Source organism: Phyllobates terribilis, unplaced genomic scaffold (genome assembly GCF_046119375.1).
Source record: "Phyllobates terribilis strain yellow unplaced genomic scaffold, ASM4611937v1 Scaffold_2__4_contigs__length_985480577, whole genome shotgun sequence".
Taxonomy (NCBI): domain Eukaryota; kingdom Metazoa; phylum Chordata; class Amphibia; order Anura; family Dendrobatidae; genus Phyllobates; species Phyllobates terribilis.
Window position 1 is genome coordinate 700,485,840 of NW_027362762.1, and position 15,468 is coordinate 700,501,307.

Consider the following 15,468-nt stretch of genomic DNA (forward strand, 5'->3'; position numbering starts at 1 on the left):
GATGCTTGGGTTCCCAATCATCAAAAAAAGCTGGTGTTCGGGCGCCAAACCCGAAGATCCGTAGTTTCCCACTGACAGCCCTGGAAACAGGGACTTTGATTAGCAGTAACTTACCGCCAGTCAGTGCGCTGCAGGAACACGCTGTCAGATGTCAGCATGATCCTACAGTCATGGCCAAAAGTATTGAGAATGAGACAAATAGTAATTTTTCCAAAGTTTACTGCTTCATTTTTTGTAATGGCAATTTGCATATACTCCTGAATGTCAAAGAGTGATCAGCTTAACAGCAATTACTGTACTTGCAAAGTCAATATTTGCCCAGAAAATGAACTTTAACCCCCAAAACACATTTCAACATCATTGCAGTCCTGCCTTAAAAGGAGCAGCTAACATCGTTTTAGTGATTGATCCATTAACACAGGTGTGGGTGTTGATGAGGACAGGGCTGGCGATCAATCAGTCATGATTAAGTAAGAATGACATCACTGGACAATTTTAAAGGAGGCTGGTTCTTGGTATCATTGTTTCTCTTCAGTTAACCATGGTTATCTCTAAAGAAACACGTGCAGCCATCATTGCACTGCACAAAAATGGCCTAACAGGGAAGAGTATCGCAGCTACAAAGATTGCACCTCAGTCAACAATCTATCGCATCATCAAGAACTTCAAGGAGAGAGCTTCCATTGTTGTCAAAAAGGCTCCAGGGCGCCCAAGAAAGACCAGCAAGCGCCAGGACCGTATCTTAAAACTGTTTCAGCTGCGGGATCGGACTACCAGCAGTGCCGAGCTTGCTCAGGAATGGCAGCAGGCTGGTGTGAGTGCTTCTGCACGCACTGTGAGGCGGAGACTCTTTGAGCAAGGGCTGGTTTCAAGGAGGGCAGCAAAGAAGCCACTTCTCTCCAGAAAAAACATCAGGGACCGACTGATATTCTGCAAAAGGTACAGGGAGTGGACTGCTGAGGACTGGGGCAAAGTCATTTTCTCTGATGAATCCCCTTTTCGATTGATTGGGACATCTGGAAAACAGCTTATTCGGAGAAGAAGAGGTGAGCGCTACCACCAGTCTTGTCTCATGCCAACTGTAAAGCATCCTGAAACCATTCATGTGTGGGGTTGCTTCTCAGCCAAGGGAATCGGCTCACTCACAGTCTTGCCTAAAAACACAGCCATGAATAAAGAATGGTACCAGAATGTCCTCCAAGAGCAACTTCTCCCAACCGTCCAAGAGCAGTTTGGCACCCAACAATGCCTTTTCCAGCATGATGGAGTACCTTGCCATAAAGCAAAGGTGATAACTAAATGGCTCATGGAACAAAACATAGAGATTTGGGGTCCATGGCCTGGAAACTCCCCAGATCTTAATCCCATTGAGAACTTGTGGTCAATCATCAAGAGACGGGTGGACAAACAAAAACCAACAAATTCTGGCAAAATGCAAGCATTGATTATGCAAGAATGGACTGCTATCAGTCAGGATTTGGTCCAAAAGTTGATTGAGAGCATGCTAGGGAGAATTACAGAGGTCTTGAAGAAGAAGGGGCAACACTGCAAATATTGACTTGCTGCATTAACTCATTCTAACTGTCAATATAACCTATCGGTACTCATAATATGATTGCAATTATATTTCTGTATGTGATATAAACATCAGACAAACACTAATAAAAACCAGAGGCCAGCAGATCATGTGAAAATATAATTTTGGTGTCATTCTCAATACTTTTGGCCATGACTGTACAGCTGTGACAGTGACCCGCGGTAAAAAGATTTCTGCAGGTCATAGGCGCCGACTAATGGGACTACTTTTCCCATCATCTGGTGCCTGCTCTCACTGTTAACAGTGATGGCAAGCACCGCTAATGAGAAGAGTAGTCTCATCAGCTGGCACTTGTGCAGTGAAAGTAAAAAAAAAAAAAAAAAATTAATAAATAATTATTTCAATAAAAATAAAAAACACATTATACTCACCTACACCTAATCGCCAATGGCCCTGTCCCCTGTAAAAAAAATAAAAAAACACCATATACTCACCTTAACGCCTAATCCCGATGCCCATGTCTCCTGTAATAAAGACAAAATAATAAACCACCATAATCCTTACCTATCCGCCATAGTCCAGGTAATATCGTGTCCCACGCAGATCTCATGAATAGAACAGCCACATCGTGAGATGTGATTGTTCTATTCAGCAGCCGGCGATACACTGACAGGAGCGTTATCGCTCGCGCAGTGTACAGTGCTGAGCTGCAGGGAGAGAGGTCACACGAGTTCATCAGCTGATGAGCTTATGTGACCTCATTTACTGCACCGCTGCGTGAGAAAATTCTCATGCAGCAGTGGTGCGGTAAGTGAGGTCACTGGAGTTCATCAGCTGATTGAACTCTGGTGACCTCTCTCCTGGCAGCTCAACACTGTACACTGGCACAGGAGTAATTACACTCCTGTGTCAGTGTATAGCCTGCTGTCTTGTAGAGCAGACACATCAGTGACTGCTGATGTGACTGTCCTACAAATGATCACCGTGGGACACTCGGGAATATGTTATCCCGGCGGACAGGTGAGGGATATGTTTTTTGTTGTTTTTTTTACAGGTGACAATGGCTTCAGCAGATTAGGCGTTAGGTAAGTATAAAGTGTTTTTATTGTTAAATGAATTATTAAAACCGTGTGGACTTTTAAATAAAGGATTTTTTTCAGGCCGTCTGTTTATTTTTAAACCTTACTATGGGGTTAGTAATGAGGGTGTCTAGCTTCTACATTACTAACCTGGGCTTCATGTCAGCTGCCAGTACAAGGCTGACATGAATCCCAACCGTATTACCTCACTTCCCACCGTATCAGGGCAAGTAGGAAGAGCGGGTGCTAAGCACCACAACTGGTGCATCTTATGGCTGCGCCATTTCTGGGGTAGCTGAGAGCTGATGTTTTTAGGCTCTGAAGGGGGCCAATATCCATGGCCCCTTCCTAGGCTATTAATATCAGCCCGCAGCTGTCTGCCTAGCCTTTGCTGGTCATTTATTATAGGGGGCCCCACATCAAATTTGTTTTGGGGTCCCCAATTTTAATAGCCAATAAAGGCTAAGTATACAGCTATGCCCTGATATTAAGATCCTGGGAAGCTTCACGGGTATTACTTTCTTCCCAGGCTATAATGAGTTTACCGCAGTTCAATGACCCGCGGTGAACTCTATGACGTCACTGCTAGTCACTGAGGTTGAGCTCGCAGTAGCTCATTCCTCAGTGGTTTTCAGCCAGGATGTTCGCATCTTGGCACCGTCCTGGTTGAAAACTATTTAGCTCAGACTTGGATTACTGAATGTGACATCTTCAGACAGGTGAGGGATATGGTAATTTTTTATTTTTATTTTCTTACAGGAGACGAAAGCTTCAATGGAATGGGCGTTAGGTAAGTTTTTTTTTGGGGGGGGGGATTAAAAATCATTGCTAAAAAATGGTGTCGTTATTTCAAATAAAGGATTTTATTCTGTGCATTTGTCTTTCTTTACATTTTGACTAGAGGATTAGTAAAGGATAGGCATCTATAAGATGCCCTGGTGCATTGGCAAGCGGGGTAATGGTTTTGGGGTTGATGTCAGCTGTTGACATCAAGCCAAGGGGTTGATAATGGAGATGCATCTATAAGACACCCCCATTACTAGCACCGTAGTCAAAGGAAATAAACACACAGAAAAGTCCTTTAATTGTAAAGTGCACTCTGTAGTGCCGGCGTCCCTGTCCTCTGCTAGGCAGGGACGCTGCTCCCCTCACCGCTCTGCTCCGTGCCCGGCATCCTCCCCCCGCTCTGCTGTCAGCGCGCGCTCCGTCCCGGCGTCCTCCTCCTGCTCTGCTCTCAGCGCGCGCTCCTTCCCGGCCCCTGTGCTTAGGGCGCGCGCGCACTCCCCTCCTCTTAAAGGGGCCGCGCGCGCCGCCCTAAAGAGTCCCCGGCCAATGGCCGGAGGACTTCATCATATATAAGGCACCTCCTCCAAAATGGAGGTGCCCGAGCAATGTTGTTTGCACCTGTGTCTCACCTGTGCTTCAGCCCTCAGGTCCCGTTGCCAGTTACCTGCCAGTTTCCTGCCAGTTTCCTGCCAGTTACCTGCCAGTTACCTGCCTGATTCCTGCCTGAATACTTGTTACCTGTCTGCCAGTCTGAGGTCCGACGGTCTGCCTTACTACTCCTGTCAGTCTGTCTAAAGGACCAGCCTGCCCGCTCACCTGGGAGCGCATATCAGCTACCTGCCTGCTTGCCTGAGGTCTGACGGTCTGCCTTACTACTCCGGTCAGTCTGTCTATGGACCAGCTTGCCCGCTCACCTGGGAGCGCTTCTCCGTTATCTGCCTGCTTGCCAGCCCGGAGGCTCCGTTGTCACGTGCTGTGACCACCAGCTATCTCAGAGACTCTTGCCCGCTCACCTGGGAGCGCATCTCCGTTACCTGCCTGCTTGCCAGCCCGGAGGTCCCGTTGTCACGTGCGGTGACCACCAGCTATTCCAGAGACTCTTGCCCGCTCACCTGGGAGCGCTTCTCCGTTACCTACCTGCTTGCCAGCCCGGAGGTTCCGCCGTCACGTGCCGTGACCACCTGTTATTCCAGAGACTCTCGCTTGCTCACCTGGGAGCACACATCTACCATCTGCCTGCTAGCCTACCCGGAGGCTCTGCCATCACAGGTCGTACCTACCCTTTACCCAGAGACTGCCCTGATCACTTGCCGTATCTCCCTGTCCGTTCATCCAGAGACTGCCACCCGCTCCCTTACAAGGGCCGCCCCCTTGTATAGTAGCTCAGAGGTTCCGCCTCCCGGACCCGTTACACACTCCCTGACAATTACCCTGTTTTACCCATTGATTACCATAAAAAAATAAAATTATCCAAAAGGGTCGCCCATAATCCATAATATGGCCATCCCACGATGATCCCCGACATTGCTACATCAGGAGGCTGTGATGAGCGGTGACAGCAGTAACGCGACTGCTGTCACCTCTCCATTACTAACCTTTGGGGTTGATGTCACCGGACAATACAAAGGTGACGTCAACCCCACAAATATTACCCCACTTGCCACCGCCACAGGGAATCTTATGGATGCGCCATTTCTGGGGCAGCTGAGAGCTGATGTTTTTAGCCTCGGAGACGGCCAATATGCATGACCCCTTCCTAGGCTATTAATATCAGCCGCAGCTGTCTGCCTAGCTTTTGCTGGTTAGATTTTATAGGGGGACCTAAAAATTTTTCTGGGGTCCACCTGTAATCTAACCATTAAAGGCTAAGCAATCAGCTGTGAGCTGTTATTAATAGCCAGGGAACATCTTTGGCTAATGGCCCCTTTCCTCAGTTAGTAATATCAGCCCCCAGTGGTCGGCTTGCCTCTGCTGGTTATGAATAATCGGCGGGAGCCCATTTTTATTTTTTATAATTCTTGATTTTACAAATAATGTACACTGTTGGTGATGAGGACAACTTCCATCATTGTCCCCTGCTCGTTCTAATCTCAGGGAGACCAGATGACAATGATGTGAGCTGCACTCAGCACTCCGGCTTTCAACAGTCCGGCACTAGAGCTACCGTGAGACCAGATGGCTTGAACTCAGGTAACCTTTCCACCGGGTCTCCCAGCAGCTGCAAGCCCCGGAAAACTCATGGGAAACTTTCAGAGACATTTAAAGTTCAATGAGCTTTCCAGCTGCTGGAACACCTGGAGCCTGTGAACTGAGGTTACCTTTAGTGTGTATTATACTGTACTTGTTAATAAATAAAAAACAAAATAAAAAAAATGATGTGGGGTTACCCATAATTTTCATAACCAGCTAAGGGAAAGCCTACCACTGGAGGCTGATATTACTAGCCAAGGAAAGGGACCATTAGCCAAAGATGTTCCCTGGCTATTAATAACAGCTCACAACTGTTTGCTTATCCTTTAATGGCTAGATTACAGTGCGACCCCAGAAAAAAATTGATGTGGGGACCCCCTATAAAATCTGACCAGCAAAGATGGGCTGATATTAATAGCCAGGGATGGGGCCATGGATCCTTACCCCCTCCGAGGCTAATAACATCAGCTCTCAGTGGCCCCAGAAATGGTGCATCCATCCATCAGCTGATGAACTTGTGTGACCTCTCTCCCTGCAGCTCAACGCTGTACACTGCGGGAGTGATGACGCTCCTGTCAGTGTATTGCCGGTTGCTGAATTGAGCGGTCATATCTCACAATGTGGCTGTCCTATTCATTCGGCGTGGGACACGTGATATTACCTGGACTATGGCAGACAGGTGAGGATTATGATGGTTTATTTTTTTTTATTTATTATAGGAGACATGGGCATCAGGGATTAGGCGTTAAGGTGGGTTTATGATGTTTTTTTATTTTTTATAGGGGACAAGGCCATCGGCGATTAAGTGTAGGTGAGTATAATGTTTTTTTTATTTTTATTGAAATAATTATTTATTAATTTTAACTTTTTTTTTACTTTCACTGCACAAGCTCAGGCTGATGAGACTACTATTCTCATCAGCGAAGCTTGACCACTGTTAACAGTATGAGCGGGCACCAGATGATGGGAGAAGCAGTCTCATCAGTCGGCGCCTGTGACCCGCAGTAAGCTTTTTACTGCGGGTCACCGTGATAGCTGCGGGATCACGCTGACATCTGACAGCATGATCCCGCAGCACTCTGACTGGCGGTAACAAGTTACCGCAGATCAAAGCTTCTGTTTCTCGCGTTGTCACGCAGATGACAGCGTGGGAAACTACTGATCTTCGGGTTCGTGCTCAGCTTTTGAGAAAAAACACTCGAAGGTCCAAGCACGAATCCAAGTGTGCCACTGTAGCGCTGGCGTCCCTGCCCTCTGCTAGGCAGGGACGCTGTTCCCCTCACCTCCCTGCTCCGTGCCCGGCGTCCTCCTCCCGCTCTGCTGGCAGCGCGCGCTCCTTCCCGGCCACTTCCTCTTAAAGGGGCCGCGCGCGTCGTCCTAAGGAGTCCCCGGCCAATGGCCGGAGGACTTCACCATATATAAGGCACCTCCTCCAAAATGGAGGTGCCCGAGCAATGTTGTTGCACTGTTCTACTCTGCTTCAGCCCTCAGGTCCCGTTGCCAGTTACCTGCCAGTTACCTGCCTGATTCCTGCCAGAGTCCTGCCAGTTTGCTGTCTGTTTCCTGCCTGTTATTCCTGCTACCTGCCTGCTAGCCTGAGGTCTGACGGTCTGCCTTACAACTCCTGTCAGTCTGTCTAAGGACCAGCTTGCCCGCTCACCTGGGAGCGCACATCAGCTACCTGCCTGCTTGCTAGCCTGAGGTCCGACGGTCTGCCTTTCTACTCCTGTCAGTCTGTCTATGGACCAGCTTGCCTGCTCACCTGGGAGCGCTCCTCCGCTACCTGCCTGCTTGCCTGCCCAGAGGCTCCGCCGTCACATGCTGTGACCACCAGCTATTCCAGAGACTCTTGCCCGCTTGCCTGCCCGGAGGCTCCGCCGTCACGTGCTGTGACCACCAGCTATTCCAGAGACTCTTGCCCGCTCACCTGGGAGCGCTTCTCCGCTACCTGCCTGCTTGCCTACCTGGAGGCTTCGCCGTCACGTGCTGTGACCACCTGCTATTCCAGAGACTCTCGCTTGCTCACCTGGGAGCACACATCCTCCATCTGCCTTGCTAGCCTACCTGGAGGTTCAGCCATCACAGGTCGTACCTACCCTTTACCTAGAGACTGCCCCGGTCACTTGCCGTGACCTCCAGCCCGTTCACCCAGAGACTGCCCCGGTCACTTGCCGTGACCTCCTGCCCGTTCACCCAGAGACTGCCCCGGTCACTTGCCGTGACCTCCAGCCCGTTCATCCAGAGACTGTCCCGGTCACTTGCCATGACCTCCTGTCCGTACACCCAGAGACTGTCCCGGTCACCTGCTGTGACTGCCTGCCTGGTCGCCACCCGCTCCCTTACAAGGACCGCCCCCTTGTATAGTAGCTCAGAGGTTCCGCCTCCCAGACCCGTTACAGTTTGCTCGGGCCATGGAACCCGGTGGCACCCAAGCTCCCTCGCTCTCGGACCTCTGTCATGAACTGTCCCGTCAGAGGTCCCAACAGGAGTCCATCCTGGGTCACCTGCGGAATGTAAATTCTCGCCTGGATACTCTGACTGCTCCACCAGCAACCACCGCCAGTGCCATGACTCGCAACCCGGCAGCTCCGCTGCCCACCAATACCACGGTATCCTACCCCGGACCCCGGCTTTCTGCACCTCCTCGCTTCGGAGGTGACTCCGCCCAGGCTCGGGGCTTCATAAATCAGTGCACCCTGCACTTTGAACTATTGTCCCACCAGTTTAACTCCGACCGGGCCAAAATTGCCTTCATCATGTCCCATCTCACCGGGGAGGCCCTGGCCTGGCTAAATCCTCTATGGGAGAGAGGAGACCCCCTGGTGTCCGACTTGCCTGCCTTCCTCACGGCTTTCCGGAAAGTCTTCGACGAACCCGGACGGAAGACCTCATCCGCATCATCTCTGCTACGCCTCCGTCAGGGAAGTCTCACCGTGGGCCAATATGCCATACGGTTCCGTACCCTTGCCTCGGAGCTGGCCTGGGATAACGACGCTCTGGTATCCGTCTTCTGGGAGGGTCTGTCCGGCCGTATTAAAGATGAACTTGCCGGTCGGGACATTCCTACCACTCTCGATGACCTAATAACTCTTGCCACCCGGATTGACCTACGGTTCCAGGAGCGTGCCAAAGAGGTCACCCGTGAGAGGAGGTTTCCACGTCTAGCTCCTACCTTTCAGAAACCCGTCACTCCCTCCGTCTCTCCCCAGGTACACTCTCCTGAGTCTATGCAGGTCGACCAGACCAAGATGGTCAAAACCCGTCAGGACTTACGCCGTGCCGAGGGGAGCTGCTTCTACTGTGGCAGTAAGGAGCACCGGATCCGTGCCTGCCCAGAGAGGTCGGGAAACGCCTGTGTCTAGGTTCGCTCAGAGAGGTCGACCTAGACAAGAATAAATCCTCTCCATCTCTGCTGCTGTCAGTTTCAATCGTCTGCGGGGAGAACCGTTATTTCGAACTAGCCCAACTGGACTCTGGAGCAGCCGGGAATCTTATTTCACAGTCCCTGGTAGAGAAATACCGCATCCCCACCAAACCTCTGGCTGTACCCTTGTCTGTTGCTGCCGTGGATGGGGGCCTCTTACCACGCCCCATCCAACTCATCACCGAATCCATTACTCTACAGGTGGGAATGCTGCATTCTGAGAGTATCTCCTTTCATGTTCTGCCTGGACTCTCTCACGCCCTCTTGCTAGGTCTACCTTGGCTCCAGAGACATGCACCCGTGCTTGACTGGCAGACCGGAGAAGTCCTTCGCTGGGGACAGGACTGCCATAAGACCTGTCTGGTTCCCGTCCATCCCGTCCGTCCTTCTCCTACCCCAGCTAATCTACCTGGACTTCCGATTCCTTATTGGTCTTATGCTGATGTCTTTAATAAAAAGGAAGCAGAGACACTACCCCCTCATAGACCATACGACTGCCCTATCGACCTGTTACCCGGTACTACTCCTCCCCGTGGGCGTATTTATCCATTATCCGCTGCTGAGACGCGGTCGATGTCCGAATATATTGAGGAGAATCTGGCCAGGGGATTCATCCGGAAATCTACCTCCCCGGCGGTAGCAGGCTTCTTCTTCGTAAAAAAGAAGGACGGCTCTCTCCGTCCCTGTATAGATTATAGAGGCCTTAACCAAATCACGGTGAAGAATAAGTACCCCCTTCCGCTCATTCCGGAGTTATTTGATCGTCTGAGAGGGGCTAGAATCTTCACCAAACTGGACCTCCGTGGGGCGTACAACCTGGTTCGTATCCGTCAGGGGGATGAATGGAAGACGGCATTCAACACCCGGGACGGCCACTATGAATATCTGGTAATGCCCTTTGGTCTCTGTAACGCTCCTGCCGTCTTTCAAGAGTTGGTCAATGACATCTTCCGGGACCTTCTCTACTCCTGCGTAGTGGTGTACCTGGACGACATCTTGGTCTTCTCTCCGGATCTCCAGACTCACCGGAGGGACGTTCGTCAGGTCCTGCTCAGGCTCAGGCAGAATCACCTCTTCGCTAAATACGAGAAGTGCCTCTTTGAGCAGACCTCGCTTCCGTTTTTGGGCTACATTATTTCTCAGACCGGCCTACGAATGGATCCAGAGAAACTGTCTGCCATCGAGAAATGGCCTCGACCGGAGGGGTTGAAGGCCATTCAGCGGTTCCTGGGCTTCGCCAACTACTACCGCCTCTTCATACCACACTTCTCTTCCCGGACTGCCCCAATTTCCGCGCTCACCCGTAAGGGTACTAATCCCAAAGAGTGGCCGCCCGAAGCAGAGGAGGCCTTTCTTTCCTTAAAACAGGCCTTCTCTTCCGCCCCGGTGCTGCATCGCCCGGACGGCAACAAGCAGTTCTTCCTGGAAGTTGACGCCTCCTCCTCTGGAGCCGGAGCGGTACTTACTCAAAAATCATCTTCCGGGAGGATGGTAACTTGCGGCTTCTTCTCTAAACTCTTCTCCTCCTCAGAGCGCAATTATTCCATAGGAGACCGAGAGTTATTGGCCATCAAACTGGCATTGGAGGAGTGGCGTTACCTGCTCGAGGGGGCTCTTCACCCGGTAATAATTTACACTGACCACAAGAACTTGGCTTATCTCCAGCATGCCCAGAGACTTAACCCGCGCCAAGCCCGGTGGTCCTTGTTTTTTGCTCGCTTTGATTTTGTTCTTCATTTTCGCCCGGCTGACAAAAACGTCAAGGCGGACGCCTTGTCTCGATCCTTTCTGGTGTCTGATCTCGAGGAAGATCCGAAACACATCATCGATCCCGCCAGAGTAATGCAGGTGGCTCCCGTGAGTCTAAATCGTCTCCCTCCCGGAAAGACGTTCGTATCAGTACCTGATCGGGAGAAGATCCTTCACTGGGGTCATTCGTCTAAACTGGCTGGCCATGCCGGTTAGAAAAAGACCCTCCAGCTTATTACCCGGCACTACTGGTGGCCTACCCTGCACAAGGACGTAATAGACTTTGTTTCTGCCTGTGTGTCCTGCGCCCGCAACAAGGTTCCGAGACATCTGCCAGCCGGTCGCCTCCTTCCGCTCCCAATACCTGCTGCCCCCTGGCAGCATATAGCAATGGACTTTATAACAGACCTCCCAGTCTCTGCCGGTTGTACGGTCATTTGGGTGGTCGCTGACCGCTTCTCCAAGATGGCTCATTTCGTTCCCCTGCCAGGCCTCCCGTCTGCACCCGAGCTAGCTAAAGACTTTATTCGTCACATCTTCCGTCTTCATGGCCTGCCCCTCCACATCGTGTCGGATCGTGGGGTACAGTTCACCTCACGCTTCTGGAGAGCCACTTGTAAACTGCTAGACGTCACCCTGGACTTCTCTTCCGCTTACCACCCACAGTCCAATGGTCAAGTGGAGCGGATCAATCAGAACCTGACCAGTTACCTCCGGCACTTCGTTAATGCCCATCATTCAGACTGGGTGGATCTCCTACCATGGACCGAGTTCTCTTATAACAATCACGAGAGCGAATCCTCCTCCAAATCCCCGTTTTTTGTAGTCTTCGGTCAGCATCCTCGGATTCCTTTTCCTGTCTCCACCTCTGTGGACAACCCGGCTGCGGAATCTCTCGTTGGCAAATTTTCCTCCATTTGGGAGAGTACCCGATCCGCACTCCTTCAGTCGTCCGAACGGATGAAAAGACACGCTGACAAAAAACGCCTGGATCCTCCACAATTTCGTCCCGGAGATAAAGTCTGACTCTCATCTAAATATGTCCGACTCAAGATACCTTCTTACAAGTTAGGGCCTCGGTTCATCGGCCCCCTGGAGGTCATCAGTCAGATCAACCCGGTGGCCTATAAATTGAAACTCCCGGCCAACTTACGGATCCCTAACTCCTTCCATGTATCTCTCCTCAAACCTGTGGTACTTAACTCTTTTTCCAAGTCTACAGGTACGCCTCCTGCTCCGGTTTCTGCTGAGGACGAGTTTGAGGTAGAGAACATTCTTGCCACCAAAAGGGTAAGAGGAAAGACCTTTTTTCTAGTAGATTGGAAGGGGTTTGGTCCTGAGGAGAGAACGTGGGAGCCCCGGGAGAACATCCATGCCCCTCTTATCCTTGCTAAATTTCTGTCTGGCCTAAAAAAGGGGGGGCCTAAAGGGGGGGGTACTGTAGCGCCGGCGTCCCTGCCCTCTGCTAGGCAGGGACGCTGTTCCCCTCACCTCCCTGCTCCGTGCCCGGCGTCCTCCTCCCGCTCTGCTGGCAGCGCGCGCTCCTTCCCGGCCACTGTGCTTAGGGCGCGCGCGCGCGCTCTCCCTTCCTCTTAAAGGGGCCGCGCGCGTCGTCCTAAGGAGTCCCCGGCCAATGGCCGGAGGACTTCACCATATATAAGGCACCTCCTCCAAAATGGAGGTGCCCGAGCAATGTTGTTGCACTGTTCTACTCTGCTTCAGCCCTCAGGTCCCGTTGCCAGTTACCTGCCAGTTACCTGCCTGATTCCTGCCAGAGTCCTGCCAGTTTGCTGTCTGTTTCCTGCCTGTTATTCCTGCTACCTGCCTGCTAGCCTGAGGCTCCGCCGTCACGTGCTGTGACCACCAGCTATTCCAGAGACTCTTGCCCGCTCACCTGGGAGCGCTTCTCCGCTACCTGCCTGCTTGCCTACCTGGAGGCTTCGCCGTCACGTGCTGTGACCACCTGCTATTCCAGAGACTCTCGCTTGCTCACCTGGGAGCACACATCCTCCATCTGCCTTGCTAGCCTACCTGGAGGTTCAGCCATCACAGGTCGTACCTACCCTTTACCTAGAGACTGCCCCGGTCACTTGCCGTGACCTCCAGCCCGTTCACCCAGAGACTGCCCCGGTCACTTGCCGTGACCTCCAGCCCGTTCACCCAGAGACTGCCCCGGTCACTTGCCGTGACCTCCAGCCCGTTCATCCAGAGACTGTCCCGGTCACTTGCCGTGACCTCCTGCCCGTACACCCAGAGACTGTCCCGGTCACCTGCTGTGACTGCCTGCCTGGTCGCCACCCGCTCCCTTACAAGGACCGCCCCCTTGTATAGTAGCTCAGAGGTTCCGCCTCCCAGACCCGTTACAGCCACGTTCATGTCGAATTTGAAATTGGGTAATGTTTTCTGAACAGGTTCGCTCGTCTCTACTTGTTACTACGCTTCCCATGTCACTGCAGTGCTATTTTGAACGCAGGATGCATGAAATGCCAGTGTCAACAGTGGAGGGGACCAAGGAAGGATGAGTGACTATACTGTACATAAATGTATAGTCCCTTTTCAGTGCCAGAAGTTATCTCCCTTATAATGTGGTAATAAGTTCTTACTTGGGGTGTGTGAAGACACGGGGTCTTCCGTGGGCGTAATTCTACTCAGACAACACAGGGTGCGGGAAAAACAGCGTGGCAATACTTTATTGAACCACAAAGAAGACAATAAACACATAGAACAGTCCCAGCAAATGCCCAAGGTGGTACAACATTACACAGTCTCACCCTTCTGCTGACCCGCCTGGGATAGAACAGCTGTGACTTTAAAGACTTCCAGGGCCAACTTCCTCAACCAGTGGCCAACCGCTTGTGGCGGGCCCCCACAGAGAGGAGGTAGCGGCCAGTTTAGGAAGCTAGCAGTCCATCGAGGTACAAGATCAGGAGACCCGAGGGTCCAAATCTGGCCTCTCCGAGAGTTTCCATGGGGCCAGGCGACTGGTGAGTCCTTCCTAGCAACTTCAAATGTGTCCATGGCTTCTAGGCGACCGGTGGGTCCCTCCTAGCAACCTCAAAACAACATATCCATGGGGCCAGGTGACTTCTTCATCCTCTCCTGGACTTTTAAAAATGTATCCATGTCTCTCTGATGGTTAATGGATCAGATCCGAATCTTTCCAGTCAGGCCGTTACCCTTAGACTAGAATCATGTAGAATTCAAATCTGTATCTCTTTAGATGCCATGCAATCCATCTACTTTCCTGAAGGATGTCTCCAATTCTCCTTCCAAAGTCCTTCTGAATCTCTGTCCCAAGACTCTCTCTGCTTCTCTGGGCTAAATAACCCTATAAAGCACCATTTTGAGTCATACGGGACCAGAGAATAACTCATCACAAACTGATTAAGTCATCATTTTATTAAATAACACACTTACACTGATAGACATACATTTAAAAATTAGCCATGCTCATTAGCATCAGCACAAAAGGAAAATTCCTTCTTAGTTATATAGAGGTATCAGCAACGGTTCACAACAAGAACAAAGAGGACATAATTAAGGAAGCAAAAGCCTGAAGTGATTCTAGAGTCCTGATCTGGTGCAACTTGCCTTACACAGTATATGTCAGAGTTCCATGTGTGCACCCCACATCTTTTATCATGGATCAAATGATCTCTGTGATTGAGACTATCAGTCTCCTATGAAGAGATAGAGATGCATGGAGCACAATATGAAAGCTGATCCATCAGTCAGCTAGTCACAGCCAATGGTTCAGTGCTACAACAAGTGATAGTAAATAGCATTGTGTACTTAGAAGATAATTAGCAGTTGCACCACATCAATGTAATCATTACCTTATCAGCGTGCTTCCCTGTCCAATTTAATGCCCCTGTGCACGTTTCGGTGCTTCCTGCACCTTTTTTAATGGAGTATCTTGTCTGGTGTACTGAGTGTTTTGGTTCCCTTTTTATAGTGTCCTTAGTCTCCAGGTGTCGGATTATTTGGTGCATGCGCTCCAGTCCCAGACGCCGTATCGCACGCAGCTTCCGGGTCCCCGCGATGACGCGCACGGGTCAGGAGATTCACTTCCCATGCCCCTTGTGCGCGCGCCCCGCGAGGACCATGGACCATCAGAGTCGTAGAGCGCATGCACACATCCGACGCCATAATATAGAAGTCTATGATCACCACCATTGTATCATATATACATCCCGTCGAAACATCATGATCCATACAGGTAAATCTCCCTCTAAATGCCTCATCATTGAAATGGGAGAGGGAGGGAATAGATGGGTATTTATGTTTACATTAGTATGCATCAATCAATTCCCCTTACAAATAGATACTAACAAATTTGATTAACATATGTAGTAATCTACAACCCCAGCAGTAGATAATGCGACATCCTCAATATCATATTACAAAAACAAATTTATAAATATATATATTGCACCAAATCCCAGAATTGTCAATTATCATGATTATCAGAATAATTAAAATTTATATTACCACACTTTGTCCCCGGCAGATAATACAATGTATGGCTCAGAAGAGAAGTCCCACAAATCCTTGAAGAAAATTTACCATTATTTATCTTGATATCATAAACAGTCTAACTATCAAATCTTGAAGGAATGCATATATTAAAACTCTAGAGCCATGCAAATACCATCTGTCACGGGACAATGTCTGTATAGCAGAATGGGAATAAATACATCATT